General features: G+C 40.1%; 1 protein-coding gene and 1 long non-coding RNA gene across 9 annotated transcripts in view; one reads left to right on the plus strand and one right to left on the minus strand.

The window, feature by feature from the left end:
• The window catches only part of myt1b (myelin transcription factor 1b), a 146,545-nt gene that overhangs the window by 21,763 nt on the left and 109,056 nt on the right, over positions 1-15,726 (plus strand). The gene's annotated exons all lie outside the window — the stretch shown is intronic.
• Positions 3,703-4,312, minus strand: LOC113012971 (uncharacterized). Its single transcript, XR_003270781.2, has 3 exons — positions 4,126-4,312; positions 3,907-4,051; positions 3,703-3,824 (listed from the first exon to the last, which is right to left on the minus strand). It is a non-coding gene; the product is annotated as an uncharacterized LOC113012971 (long non-coding RNA).

Here is a 15,726-nt window from a genome sequence, read left to right on the forward strand (position 1 = left end):
ATAAATAGAGCCCTCGGCAAGTATAATAAACCAGCTTAGATCATGTTGTCAAATCTAGGAAATCCTTTTTGGTTGTAAAAAGTTAGTATTCATTCTTTTGCATGGGGCTTTCTTTAGTTTACATCTTGGTCTGTACAAGATGTGTTGACTTACATTTATCCACTTTGATGTGTGTGTTTGCATCTGTATGCATCAAGGCTTAAGGCCGTTATCTGTCGTCACATACTTGACTGTGATCATAAAGATATACTGTGCAATCATGCATGTTATCATGGAGGTAGTGTATGCCTAAAATAATTAATCTTTTGTGATACACAGTAGGATTCCCTGACAAATGTCATTTACAGTGCTGTGAAGAAGTATTTCCCCCTTCCTGATTTCTTATTTTTTGTATATTTGTTACACTTACAATTTTAATCTTTAATCTCAGTTTTTTGGCCTTTGTATAAAAGCCTTTGTGCTGTTTTTGGTCAGTGCTGATTTTCACCTTGGCTCTCCCCCTAAGTCTCTTTCCCATTGTTAAATCATAAATGAGTTTTCTCCAATTGTGTATAATAGCCCCCGCTGTGATTTGCCTTAGAAATGACTTTGCAACATTTTCCAGATTAATAGAAGTTGATAACTTTGTTTGTCATCTGTTTTTGAGAGTCTTTAGATGGCAAAATGTATTTCCTTTTGAGATCTCTTATTGCTTGCAGTTAAGCACGGAAAAAAATCTTTTGTTCTCCTGCCGCCTGTATCACCTCTCAGCTAGCTAGCTAGCTGGCTAACTGTCTGTCAAGCACTTTTGGACCAAAAAAACCCCAAAGAAAAAGTCAGGTAGGTGGCAATTGCTTTTTTTTAACAGGACTGTATGTATTTCCCTGTCTTTTATGTATTGTGATTGGTGCTTTCACTTGCTGTTCACATTTTAAACTCACATGGTCTTAAAATGAAAGAATTCCAAAGGCCTTTTTTTTTTTTTTTTTTTTTTTTTAGCAATAAATGCAATAAATGCTTTTATTGTCATCATGGCTTAGTCATGTTCCTTCTAAAAAAACAAATTGATGCATATAATACTTGGTTAGGGACTTTAGCTTATAAGAAGAAAGCGTCTAGAGTCTTGGACCCAAGAGCACCTTGAACAAGAACAATTCAAATTCTACTTTCCACTGATGGATGACAGACAAGGTCTGTCAATCCTTACTTAAATGTTTTTTTCAAGTTAATTTAAGGGTTAAGCATTCACTTAGTGTTGAATACATAATAAACTGCCTTCACTGTGTTGCCCGTTGTATTGCTGTGTACACCAAATATCACTGAATGTGAATGTGGATGATCACTTTAGTGTAGAGATGTTCAGTTTACTGACTAGAATTAGTGGAGGAGAAGGATAGCAGACAGTGTTGGCTCAGCCACGCCCCAACTGTAGATAGTATCCATATGGATGAGTGCTAAAAAAAAGAAAATGGAGCCACTGTATAGGTGTTCTGTAGGGAAAACCATCCATGTAGAACAAAACATTTTTTGTTCCAGACTGCATACGTGCTAGTTGTGTTAGATTATATTTTAATATGGCACTCTATGGGCCACTTTTCAAGCCAGGCTCAAGTGACCATTAGAGAAACTGCAGCACTGTACTAAGCTTCTAACCTGAATGGCAGTGTCTTCACTAACTGCTATACGTGTGAACTAATTTGTGTGCTTGCTTACAATAAAACAACAGAATGGGGAAAAAATGAATGAGAAAAACAATTTGTAGGTTACACCTCAAATATGAGCACAAATAAATCTCTGTGCATAAGTATGAGTGACAGTTATCACTTTGTTTAAAAACTCGAGTGGCAACATAAGATCATATTTCTTTTCCAGGCCCTAAAGACATGATTAGTGGGACTGTGTGTGTATCAGAGAGTCGGTGACCCCTCTCCCATTATTGATCTGAATTCCCTTTCTTTCCTCTCTGCATCTGTTTCTCTTTGCGTCTGTTTCCTCTTTGACACTAACACTGCCCGTCAATAACACACATCCAGCAAATGAAGAAGACTTTGCCTTTCTTTTGTTTTCTCTCTCTAGCCCTCTCTCTCTCACGCGCACTCTGTGAAGTGCATTAACCACTGTTGCATCAGTCTTTTGTTGTTTTGATCATTTCACTCTAGGTTTTTCCCATTCTGTTATCACTGCATTTTATTAGTTCAGGATCATTCATTTTCTTCTCAAAATGTGTTTTTCTCCCTTAAGGACTAATTAGCCTTGCTGCAACTGCAGGGCCAAACAGGCGTAGCCAGGGTTTACTCATTATTTATGCCACTAAGTTTTCCTGCAAAACAATGTTTCTGGCTTGCTGTATCTTTTTGCCAAAGGAGATGATTTATCAGTTGGACTGCAGTTTTAAACAAGCAAACTGTTGTTCTGTGCGTAGCCAGGTGTAAACACAATCAACAACAAGTTGAACCTGCAGGGAAAAAAAGATCTGCCCGGGCACTTTCAAGGCTGTCTAGACTTAGCAGACTTATTGAAAGGTTAGTGACTTGTGGACATATATTTTGATATAATCACAGATTGACTTTACTAACAAATACATCTGACTAGGTTCTCTGTGTCTTTAGGCTGAGAATATGAAAGGGACAATTCAAGGACTTTTAAAATCAGAACGGCACAGGGGGACCAGTGGGAACTTTGTCAAAAATAAAACAATTTTGTGGGTTGACTGGCCGTGTTTTCTTGATCCCGAGTCTTGGTTGAAAAACAGTTCTAAAATGAAAGTTGGGCAGACATTCCAGACACAGCCTAAGTCTCTGTTGGATGTTCCTCTAGAGCTTTGCCTCAATGTATTTTGGGGGGATTTTTTAGCGAGAGGTGTTTGTTTCCTTTAATTCTTTTATTGATTGAAACAAAATGAAAAAAAAACAAAAACTTTAATGATGGAGAGAAAAGAAAGTCACCCCAGTGAGAGAGACTCAAACTGTTGACCTCTTGCACCATGACACATAAATTCAAACAAGACATAATTTATGCATATAAACTAGTGCTGTCAGCGTTAATCTCGTCAAAATGACGTTAACGACATAACCGCATTAACGTGGCAAATCTCCATTAGCAAGTTAGTACAGATCGCCCCGTGCGTGGGGCTGCACGGCGTCAATGTGTTAGCACGGTTAGCTCGTTAACGCGCTAGCGCCGTCCAGCCCCACGCACGGGGTGATCTACGCTAACAAGTATTTATTTGTTTTATTTTTTTGAGAATAACATGAAAACTGTTTCTTAATTTACAAGTCAATCTAACTGAACCACAATTGCACGTGGAAGCAGCTTTTTGCCATCATATCAAAGATAGTTTTTCTATTTCAACAGTCTTTGAAAGTAGAAACTATGCTTTCATGACACCAGGTAAAAAGTAACAATGTAAATGCAGAGTGTTTAAAAAAAAAAAAAAGTGGTGAGACTAACAATACAAACCCCTGTGTTGTATTGATTTATTCAGGAAAGTGTTTAGTAAAGTCTTAGAGTCATTTTACCATAGATTTCTAACTTGGGACTTTTTCTGAAACCAAAAGAGTCTCCCTCTGCTGGCCATTAGAAGAATGTAGGTTTAAGGCCCTGCATGTGTTTTCATACTGTCCATGCAAACATTTTTGCTGTCCAAAAGGATGATGATAAGACTGGTGACTGTCATGCGCCGTGGTGCGCGGGCACGAAAGGATCCAGGCGCAGACTCCGAGCTAACAAAAAAGACACTTTATTAAAACAACGAAAGGCGACCCGGGGAAAGTAGAGAGCAAAACAGAAACTAAAAATCCGGGGAAACAATGACACGAGGAAGCCGGGATCGGGACGGCGGGGGGCTGCAATAGAAAGGGGAGATGATTACTAGGGAGCCAGGAAGCGGGGAGAACATATCAGGACTGAGTTAGAGTAGGGGCTTACGATAGAACGGAACCGTGGGAGCTCGGGAGGGAAGTGTGGCAGTCCGTGGGGGCAGGAAGTCCGTGGAATGGCGAGTGGGCCAGGTGAGCACCGCGAGATCCAGTTGAGCCGGAGGACAGGCAGGTAGCAGACGCCGAGTAGAAACCTGGACAGAAGTAGGCAGGTTAAACAAAGTTCCAAGCAGAAGAGAATGCACACTTTTCGTGGAAGTCTGGTTACCACTGTGGGGATGACTACGGACTGGCGTGGAGCATCCGTCAGCGCCGGATTAAGTGGATCTCCGTGTAATCACCGGGATGGAGAGCAGGTGTGCTGGTGATGGCCCAGCCCGGGGGTGTGGCTACCCGAGCATCACGCATTCCACAGACACAGGACCACGGACCATGACAGTGACAGTGAACCAAAACAGCAAAGCTGGGCAAGAAACTCTTAAAAACCAGGATGCTAAAAAGCTTTTTTCCACTGCAAGTGATGGTGTTCACAGTATCCATAAAAATGTGACTTAGTGCAGCTTTAATAAGGTAAACTAGATTACACACTGGCAAGATTGATTCCCTGTCTTTTAACTTAAAAGTGGCATACGAAATCTATATTTCATATTCATATTTATCCCATTACATTAGATCATATATGAACTCGTAATAAACTCAAATAAAAAAGTATGTCAATTTAAAATCCCTTCTAATGGCATCATCTCTTGGACATATTGGTCTGACAGCAGGGTTAACTCACTTCTCTTCATGTGGTATGAGTAAGCCAAAGTTCCTGCAAGTATGTGTAAGTATGTGTGTGTGTATTTAACGTCACCACACAGTGTTACATGGAAGCTTCAGTTGCCCCAAGAAGCCATATGGTCCAGTCCTAATCTGAGCCTCATCCTGCTGACAACACAGAGATTGACTTCTGTAATTAGATCTGATCTTAGGCTCCTGGTCACATTGAGTGGGAACAAATAGGGACAGAGGGGGATTTTAAGCACAGCAAAATCCAGGGTGTATAAGAATACATTTACAATTTACCCTGTGTAATTATAAGTGAAATTTGAAGATGTTGCCAAATTAGCTAGTTCTTTGTTTCAGCAGCATCTTTAAAGGCTTCACTTTAAGGGGGATATTGATGGATGAGACCCTTTGTTGAACCTCAAGAGCTCTCACTCTGATCTAATATTCTAATGCCTAACTGCTCTGCAGCAGTAAACCTTCCCTCTCACATGTCATGACCGCAGAGTGATCTTTCCCTTCCCTCCAGCCATCTTTTCATTTTATCTCCACCTTGATTGTTCCTCCATCTTTACAACCTCTGCAGTGAATAGACTGGGTTATAGCTGGACTCTGGGGGAACCTTTTCTTTCTCTGTCTTCCTCTCCAACTATCTTACAGTGCAACTCTGCTGCCACTCTCTTTGTCACTCTACATCTTCCTCCCGCCTCTCTGTTCTTTACTCCCCCCTCCCCCCCTGCATTTCCTCCAGAAGGAAAATGCCATTCTAATTACTCTAACCCCATTGTTGTAAAAACTTAGCTGTTGCCTCTCTGAGGGAGGTCTGCTGTCCCTAGATCGAGTGGCTTTCAGGGCCCTTAATGGGTTTTACCTCTGTGTGTGTCACTGCCACAGATTGATCAGATAGCATGTGTGTGTGCACACACACTGGCTGTCTACTTGGGGCAGGCATTCAGGGAAAAGGGACATTGGAGGGGTGAAACTGAAAGGTGGTGGGGTAAAGGCAAGGATGTCTTATCTCCCTTGCCTGCCTGTTTCACTGTCCCCCAGGGGTGGGTGAGGATGGTGATGGTGACGCTTGATCTGTGTGTGTCTGTTTGGGGGTATGATATGTTGCTGTTCATGTCAAAAGTCACGTCACCCCGGGGCCTTCCTTCCAGCAGTTGCCTGCATCCTTCTGGAAGTTTTGCGTGTGCAGTGGTGCGTGAGTATGTGTATTGTTTGGAGCTAACTATCGGTTTCTCCCTGTGTCCCCCCCCCCAAAAAGAAGAAAAAAAAACAAAACCACGTGCCCACACACAAAAACCCAGCAGAACAACAACAACAAAAAAAACCCTTCTCATTTTTCAGGGTTAGTCCAAACAAGAGCAGACCCACAGAGAGCTGTGGGCTTTGCCACTCTTCTTTATTGTGTTTTAGTGCTGTGTGAGCGTCCCTCTCTGAATCTCTGGGGTTTTGTCCAGAAAGACATCACTGATTCTCTAATACAATCAGCAGAACCACAGCTGCACCACCATGATGGCTAATTGCATCATGGAGTCAGTGATAAAGTCTGGAGTGGCCTGCTGTTCCTTTCTGGGAAGATGAGACACTTTTTGTGGCCTTTGAAATTTTTTTTAATCTTAAAGTTTGGCCGGAAAGCCATTAATGGGTTTACAGTCAGTACAGGCCTGAGTCAGTTTTAAAGTGAAAAGTGTACTGTATCTTTGGAGTGTAGATTGTAATCAGGGTCTATGATCTATGACAAGGCTGATGTTAAAATTTAGATTAGTTTAAGGCAGCATCTTTGGTTGGAAATTGCTGTTAGATAACTGTGTTGCAGTAACAGTTTGCATAATATTCCTTCTGAGCATTTTTCTGCTTTTTATTTATTCTATTCTATTGGGGTTTAGTCCAGTTTGCAGTGCCCAAAACTACTGTTGTTGGAATGGTCACTTTGAGGCTGGTTCAGAACATATAACAATATAAAAGACAGATGCAACCTGTGGGTCTGAAAAGCCCATAGGATGCCTTAAACATGCCTTCAGACAAAAGATTTCCAATTCTAGAAGTCTAGAAGGGAAGACAACCCTTGGCCCTGAACTCTGTAAACACTTTACATACATGCTGAGGGGCTCAGTCACTCATTTTGGGTCATATCATGTTGCAAATCTTGCCAATGAGGATTATCCAGCATATAATCATTATGATGATCATGATAAGTCATCAGCCAATTAGCGTACAGTTCCAAATTTAGAACCCCTTGCTTTTCACATCCAGCTTCAAAAAGCCAAGATGGCAATGACAGAGCTGCTCATCTCAAGGGTTTTTCTTCAGTTTTTGTGACTCAAATTAAACTGAAATTGTTTTAAACCTATCGCTAATGAGCAGGTTTCTGTGTCTCTGGCTCATCAAGCCCGATATCTTAGTAATCCACCCTGTTGACGGTCTTCTCTGGCTCCAAGAAATCGACGTGGCGGGGCCAATTTGTGTGTGTGTGTGTATCTGTGGTGTCCCCCCCATAATCCATCGTCAACTGTTATCTGATATGATCCATTGGCCAGGATGCAGATATATGTTGCTAATGATCTTTCATTTAGGCCGCATGATTACTTCTTTAATTGCATAGTCTGAATATACAAAACTGTATATTGCTTTAAAGGAGAAAATAAATCCATTAAAGTATGTGAAAACATAATCGGAATAATAGAATAGTAATGTAACAGTAGTTGTGATGAGGAGAAGATAGGGCTTGTGCCTGTGGTTGGAGACCTTGATATTCCATACCTGATCTTATTTTCCTTCAAGCTACTGGAGGCTAACGGGCAGGATGAAATCAGGAGATGTATTGATTTGGTCACCAGGGACAGGATCTGGTCTCTGTCTAATCATGGAGAAATGAGAAGCTCTTTGGGCTATTGTATTTCTACCAATCGAAGGGGGCACTGCCTCATTTGAAATTTGGCTTTAATCTTTATGAATTATGAATTGAAATTCTGTGCTTGAGAAGAAAAACTGCATTTACATAACCCCCTGACCAGTGCTTCATGTTTTATGTGTGCTCTGTTTCTTCACCACAATTTACAATAGAAATCATTCATTTATATTTTCCTGCTTGTCCACATTAAATCAATATGAAGTGTGGAATTTAGGTTTTATTTATGCTTTCTACTGCATTCATATATACAGTAGAGTATAGCTTGTGTGCACAGTGAATGAAATATTTGCCGTATAATTTATGTTTGATATACACATGTGAGTTCCATTATAATTGCTCATCCCTGTTGAACCATGCAAGTCAGCAGGGGGGAACTGAAGTCTTCTCCCTTTGGGCAGTATTTATGGAAGTGTGTGTAAAGGTATTTTCAGACACAAAAAGAGGAGCTTTAAATTTCAAATGGGATTCTGGAGGTTAGTTGAAAAGGAGAAGAAGAAAATCTATGGAGGGCTTTACACACTCCATCCCTCCTCTTCCTCCTGCTCCTCCTCCTTTCCTCTCTTCTTCATCTCTTCTCTCCCCTCTCTCACTTACTCTCTCTCTTGTCAACCTTTTCAAAAAGCATCTATATTCTCACACCAGGCTGTAGGGGCATGTTGTCATGTTGCTATGCTACCTGAATGTCAAGCAGAATGTCAGAGTGATGGCAGAGCATGGATGCACAATAAAGATGAAGCTTCTTCTGACTGGAGAAGGCAAAAAGTATAGTAACATTCAAAATAAACAAAAGTATCTGTATAGCTGTTTGTGAAATGTAATTATCTCAAACATCAAAAATAAAACACAGAATTTAAAGATACATATATTATACAAATACATTCCAAAAGTTCCCAAAATCTGTGGTGTCTGAGAAGAACCATTCACCCAGCTGACCTCTTGAACTCATTCACACTTATTCACTACAATCATTTTAGCCAGAACACTTCAGTTGTGAATGGAATCAGCACGGCGTGACCACAGGTCACCAATATTTGCCTCTTCCAGCTAACTTCAGCGAGCCATGTAAAAAGTAGCAGCAACTATGTTTGCTTATCATTGGAAAAAAAATATTAGGCCCCAGTCAACAAAAGCATGTCTTCTCGGCACCTGGAATATGGAAGTTATTAAGCTAAATATTGAGGTTACTGTCATCAGGTCAGATTGTGGCCATGAGGAATCATTTTAATATCAGATGTAAGTGATAAAATTATTAATAGATAATACATTGAAATTGAATTGAAAACTGAAGTTGCTGCTGCTGCTCTGTTAATTCAGAGAGACAGGGAGATTTGAGCCATTCAGTGTTGGAGAAGTGGTTAAATATGTTTAAACTGCTTTCCATCTTTCCATCAGAATACGTTTCAAGGTAATTTGATGGTGATGTGGATCGTGCTCATTACGTTGACATTAACACTGATGGTTATTGCCGTTGTTGTAATTTATTTCTTTGTTTCAGTTCCCTTAAGTCCAGTTATCTTACTGCCGTACAAATCTTCACAGCTCCTGTAAAATTAACTGCATTTCATTTGGATTAATTGAAAAGTGACCATAGCCTACAGCCATTACTGTCTCCTTCTTAATCCACCATCACACCACACTCCTCTTTTGCTGCAAAATACTCTCTTCTCAAACTCTGCATCTCACCTTCTCCAGCGTGCGTTATCGGCTGGCCTGTAAAGCAGAGTTGCGATATAGAGCCCAAAGACGTAGAAATGCAGTAGGTGAACAATCAGATGACAAGAGGGCTTGGCAGGTTTACTAGTGGGGAGGTGGGCTGATGGAGAGAAGGACTGACAGTTAAAAAGACAGAGTGGGAAATGGAGGAGATGTGGGAGGTGGTGGGGGCTGTGTGCTGTGGAGCAAGTGATGGAGTGGAGAGGTGAGATGACAGCTGTTGATTTCCAACATCTGATGTAAAGGTTTGTAAATACAGGTAACTTTCCATGTCATTGACACTGACTTACATATTTATATGTTCATTTTTGAGTACTCGATATAAAGGATGGGCATACTTTTTGAATATACATTCCATCTAAGGGAGGGATTCCACTAGTTAATTGCCCTCTGTAATTATTTTCCTGAGCTCTGTTGATAAGGTTGTGGATTTAAGACAGCATGATGTTCAGTTTGTAAAGTTTGGGACTATTTAGAGAATGATACACAGAAAAGTGAGGCATCTTTTGTCTGCTTTGTAGTTGACCAGTTGGTAGCATATAATCATGCAGTATCCCCGGCTCCTCAATCAACCCCATGCTTGTTGTGTCTAGGTTTGAAGAGCAACATGCCAAGGGGCAAAATGCCCAGGTTGAGGCTTCCAGAGAGGACTTACAAACCAATATGTCCATTAATTCACGGGACCTTCATGCAGCTGACAGGTTAAAGACCGGTTAATATCGAGTCCTCTGGCATGTGATATTTGCATCCTCACATGGACATCTGCTGGCTAATTCGTAGAACAGCTTAGGGTACTAAGTGCAGTGCATGTGTGAAACTTTTGTTTCTTTTTAAAAAGTATGCCGACATTTTTTTAAAAATGACATTTTATGCACACGCACAAGCAAAGTGATCACATTTGTCCCATATTTCATGGAGTGCCCCAAGACTGAGCTATCCAAACGCACACAACATTTTCAAAAAGACTTATAGAGATGCTTAACACCATTGTGACTTTAACATGGCCTCCTTTGTCACACGTACCTGAAAGAACCAGCATGAAGCTGATCATTGTGATGTATTACGCTGGAGGAGTGCGCTAAATCCCCAAAGCAAAGTGTAGAAACCTGCAAAATGGATTCACGACACCATTTTTCACACCCATGCTTCCTGGAGTTACATAAACTCATACAGTACTGCTGGGCACTATAGGCTCCAGCAGCTGTGTTAAATTGGACAGCTAGAGGAATGGATTGAAAACTGATTCTGCTGTGTCTGTAACGTCTTCCTCTTACCCCAGACTAATTATCAACTCCTATTTCACTTCATGGACAAAATTAGAAATTTGTTTTTCGATCTCCTCTCTGCCATTTTGGTTTTGTTTTCCTTTTCTCTTCGGGGTGGGGATGTGTTTTTCTGTTGCATCAAGGATCTCAATCTCATTTTCTGCTCTGAATTACTGTCTAATGAATATAAGGTTTTCAACTTAGAGACAGGCAGACTACCTAATGGGTTTGTTAGTTTGTTGAGTAGCATGCCACACTCATTATTGCTTTCAATGCTGTGATTAACTTGATTTGCCAGGCAAATCCATCGGAGAGAAGATGATGTGCTCACATATATAAACGCACGCATGGCCCGTAATGTAATTATCCAACTTAATAAGTTATTAATACAGTTTGAGGCTCAGTTTGAAATTGAAAAGTGGATAGCTGAAAACACTAAGCCAACTGATGATCATGTTGTGATTGATTTAATTTAATTTAGTCAGGGAACATGATGTTACAACAGAGACTAACAGGACAAGAAAGTCATTCGGGCTGCTTCTAGTTAAAAAAAAAAGAAAACAAAAAAACCCCCAGTTATATTATTGCCTCATTCAAAACCTCCATACCACTTCTCATTATTTTTCTAATATTATTTTTATAGCATCCCTGCTTTACTAGACTGTCTATAAAAAAGAAGGAAGAAAGACGGGATGATTTTGTACTGGATTTCAGCTTGCATAGTGCACTGAGCCTCAAGGACGCCGCATATTGTGTCATCATTCTTGGTTGAATTTTTCCAGTTTTTAAAGTGAAAAAGTCGCATAACAAACGCTCTCAGTAGACTCACAATGCAAACATGCACACCAAGCATATTCTAGGATGATGCATGCTATGTGAGTAAGGTATGAGTAAAAGGAATAGATGAAGTCACTCAGGAATGCTCTGCTGAGAAAGCATTGCTCACAAAGACAAATAGCAAGTGTAAGCCAATGTCTTGATTGGGAAGCTGGCGATGCCCGCAAACAGCCAGTGACCACAACGGAGGCAGCTTTACAGTGTGAGTTAGCTTCTGAGATAAAACGATCTTTTATCTTGTGATAACTGTCTAAGGGAGGTCTCTAAATGTCGCCTTAATGGTGTCACAGTGGCGATTATCAAGCGTCCCCTGCTTCTTCGTTGAGCTCGAGGCTGTCACCAGAAATGTCAGATGCGTCCTGTATTACTAGTCGTCACGAGAGTTATGGTAGAGAGGACAGCTGCTGTGTGCTGTCTTTAAGGTTAGCCATCTGGATGCAGACCAAGTCTTTGTGCCTGCCTTTTCATGAATCTGTAAGGAACAACTTGCCATCATAACCAGATGAGACCGACTGACTCAAAAAATAAACAAGCTCTAGATAACCCAAGCTTACTTTACTATATTAGAAATTCACTCACTGATGAAGGGGTCAGGAGGGTATCCGACTGCAGTGATACTTTGTCGTATCATTTATTGTACCTCTCTGGGTCTGAACCAAACAATCAAATCACTTTATAGCTTAAAGTTTAAAGCTTCAAAGTTAAATTAAAATATGAAACTACAATAATATCAACTCCTTGACATGCATGAGTGTAGGCTTGGACCATTGGGGGTTATACATGAACAGGGTTACGGTACTCATCTAGAAAACTGCTGAATTTTTATACAGCAAATTTGTAGTGTTTTCTACATCATTTTATTATAGAAACATCTTAATTTATGTAAAGCAAAACAAAAATAAATTTAGTGTTTAGTGTAATAAAATACAGTGAGCTTCTCTGCATTATGCTCTCATTAATTTTTTGCAACTTTTCTGAGGCACGAGTTACTCCTTGGTACTCTTTTCGTTGCCTTTTACTTGGGAAAGTATAATCTGCTTAAATGTGCATTGCTTAAATACGTCTAACAAAAGAAATATTAGTCAGCATGCTAGCATTGGCACATTTTAAATGGACTTGCTTTTATACTTGAACGCTCAACATGCTTTATATGCCTCAGTCACCCATTCACACCCATGCGAGCAGTGCTATCTAACTAACATTTACACACATTTACACTCCATTTTCACTTGGCATTCAGTCCAGGGATCGAACTACCACCCCATTAAGATCTCTAAACTCTAAAAAAAGGATGCAGGGATGCAGACTGATAATCACAACACACTTCTTGTCTTTAAAGTCCTTCACAGTACTGTACCGCCACCTTTTAAAGATCCAAGCAACTCTCCTTTTCATTTAAGAACATTAAGCCATTAACCAACCTCTCACATCGCAATAGAAATCAGTCTGGTCAATATGAATCACCGGCAGCAATTTTACCTTTATCTTTATATTGTGTTCATGCGGTAGTTTGGTTATTAAATGGGGTGTGTGTATGTATAGTTTTACAGGGTGGGAGTGAGGTCAGAGGGGTTTTAAGCTAAGTATTGGTGTATTCGATGATATTGTTCTTATTAAGTATCTATAGATGTACTTTATATTTAATAGCTTATGTTATTTTTCATAGCTCATACATATGGATAACAACATATACAGGGAGTGCAGAATTATTAGGCAAATGAGTATTTTGTCCACATCATCCTCTTCATGCATGTTGTCTCACTCCAAGCTGTATAGGCTCGAAAGCCTACTACCAATTAAGCATATTAGGTGATGTGCCACACTGTAATGAGAAGGGGTGTGGTCTAATGACCTCAACACCCTATATCAGGTGTGCATAATTATTAGGCAACGTCCTTTCCTTTGGCAAAATGGGTCAAAAGAAGGACTTGACAGGCTCAGAAAAGTCAAAAATAGTGAGATATCTTGCAGAGGGATGCAGCAGTCTCAAAATTGCAAAGCTTCTGAAGCGTGATCATCGAACAATCAAGCGTTTCATTCAAAATAGTCAACAGGGTCGCAAGAAGCGTGTGGAAAAACCAAGGCGCCAAATAACTGCCCATGAACTGAGAAAAGTCAAGCATGCAGCTGCCAAGATGCCACTTGCCACCAGTTTGGCCATATTTCAGAGCTGCAACATCACTGGAGTGCCCAAAAGCACAAGGTGTGCAATACTCAGAGACATGGCCAAGGTAAGAAAGGCTGAAAGACGACCACCACTGAACAAGACATACAAGTTGAAACGTCAAGACTGGGCCAAGAAATATCTCAAGACTGGTTTTTCTAAGGTTTTATGGACTGATGAAATGAGAGTGAGTCTTGATGGGCCAGATGGATGGGCCCGTGGCTGGATTGGTAAAGGGCAGAGAGCTCCAGTCCGACTCAGACGCCAGCAAGGTGGAGGTGGAGTACTGGTTTGGGCTGGTATCATCAAAGATGAGCTTGTGGGGCCTTTTCGGGTTGAGGATGGAGTCAAGCTCAACTCCCAGTCCTACTGCCAGTTTCTGGAAGACACCTTCTTCAAGCAGTGGTACAGGAAGAAGTCTGCATCCTTCAAGAAAAACATGATTTTCATGCAGGACAATGCTCCATCACACGCGTCCAAGTACTCCACAGCGTGGCTGGCAAGAAAGGGTATAAAAGAAGAAAAACTAATGACATGTGAGATTTACAAGGAGGGAAAACAGTACACCTCTCTGAACAGTGTTTGGGAGGCTGTGGTTACTGCTGCATGCAATGTTGATGGTGAACAGATCAAAACACTGACAGAATCCATGGATGGCAGGCTTTTGAGTGTCCTTGCAAAGAAAGGTGGCTATATTGGTCGCTGATTTGCTTTTGTTTTGCTTTTTGAATGTCAGAAATGTATATTTGTCAATGTGGAGATGTTATATTGGTTTCACTGGTAAAAATAAATAATTGAAATGGGTATATATTTGTTTTTTGTTAAGTTGCCTAATAATTATGCACAGTAATAGTCACTTGCACACACAGATATCCCCCTAAAATAGCTAAAACTAAAAACAAACTAAAAACTACTTCCAAAAACATTCAGCTTTGATATTAATGAGTTTTTTGGGTTCATTGAAAACATGGTTGTTGTTCAATAATAAAATTATTCCTCAAAAATACAACTTGCCTAATAATTCTGCACTCCCTGTAGTTAAATCTGGTAGAAGGCATCTTTTCTCTTATAAAGGTATTTCATGCAATCAAAATATAGGTATTTTGATTGCATGCAGTCCTGTCATTAAGGTACACACAAATATATCACAATACCTTAAAGCACATTTACGAGGGGCATGGGTACAGTTAATACAAAGACCCATAGTTGTGCACCGAGAAGAAAATATCCAGCAGATTCAGAGGACGTAATACCTGTTTTTGTCCATGAAGTCAAAAAACAAAACAAAAAACACATTAGTAATGATCTCTGCTCACAGTTCTCTCACTTAACACGAGAATAAATTACTTTAAAACATGTGAGTGCTAAGAGAGAAAGCATTACGAAAAGTCTTACCAGTAAAAATGGCAAACTTCATGTAAATGTATGGTCAATAATAAAAACATGAAAGATTAAATGAGCTGCCTGCATGAGACAGAGCAGGTTGAGTTTGATTTTGTATCATTCACAACCGTCCACCTTTCCATGTGCTGTCTGCCTTCTTCTGACCCTTGTACATCTAAAGTTCACAAAAAGAAACCTGTGAAAAAATATTTTTGTTTTTCAGTTTTTTACCCCATTGGCTTAAGAAAAATATAATTCACCTCATCAATACCTCCTGCTGATGTTGTGTTTCACCAGAAAATGTAGTTCAACTCTGTCCTCTTCATTTATCCCTTCAGCTCAGAAATCACATAACATGGCTTGTATGAAGCTGAGCATTATTTCCTTCTCCGGAACATATACTGTATATAAAAGATGATCATATACAACATGACATCACCTAGTGGTTTTCAACTTCTTTTGGAGCCGGAAATGGCCATATCTGAATGTGGAGGGTTAATGCTATCCAGCTTGGTTAGCAGACTGCATTCCACAACCCTTTTCACTGTGCCTGGTTATAAACGTAGCTTTTAATGCTGCTATGTTGGGTTTACGTCAGGGGCGATTTTAGCCCATTTTGGGGGGTGCTAACCTTAGAACACCTGTTGTGTGTGTGTGTGTGTGTACAGAGAGACAGCCAGGTTCATAATGGATATAAGAAAGTTTTTTTCAAAAAAAGGAGCCACATTCAGGTAAAAGTGTAAAATCAAATGACCTGTGAATCAGGAATAATATTGGATCAGTGTTTCAATATTTAGATATTTTATTAGATGTTCATGTGGT

This window comes from Astatotilapia calliptera, chromosome 20, assembly GCF_964374335.1.
Source record: "Astatotilapia calliptera chromosome 20, fAstCal68.1, whole genome shotgun sequence".
Taxonomy (NCBI): domain Eukaryota; kingdom Metazoa; phylum Chordata; class Actinopteri; order Cichliformes; family Cichlidae; genus Astatotilapia; species Astatotilapia calliptera.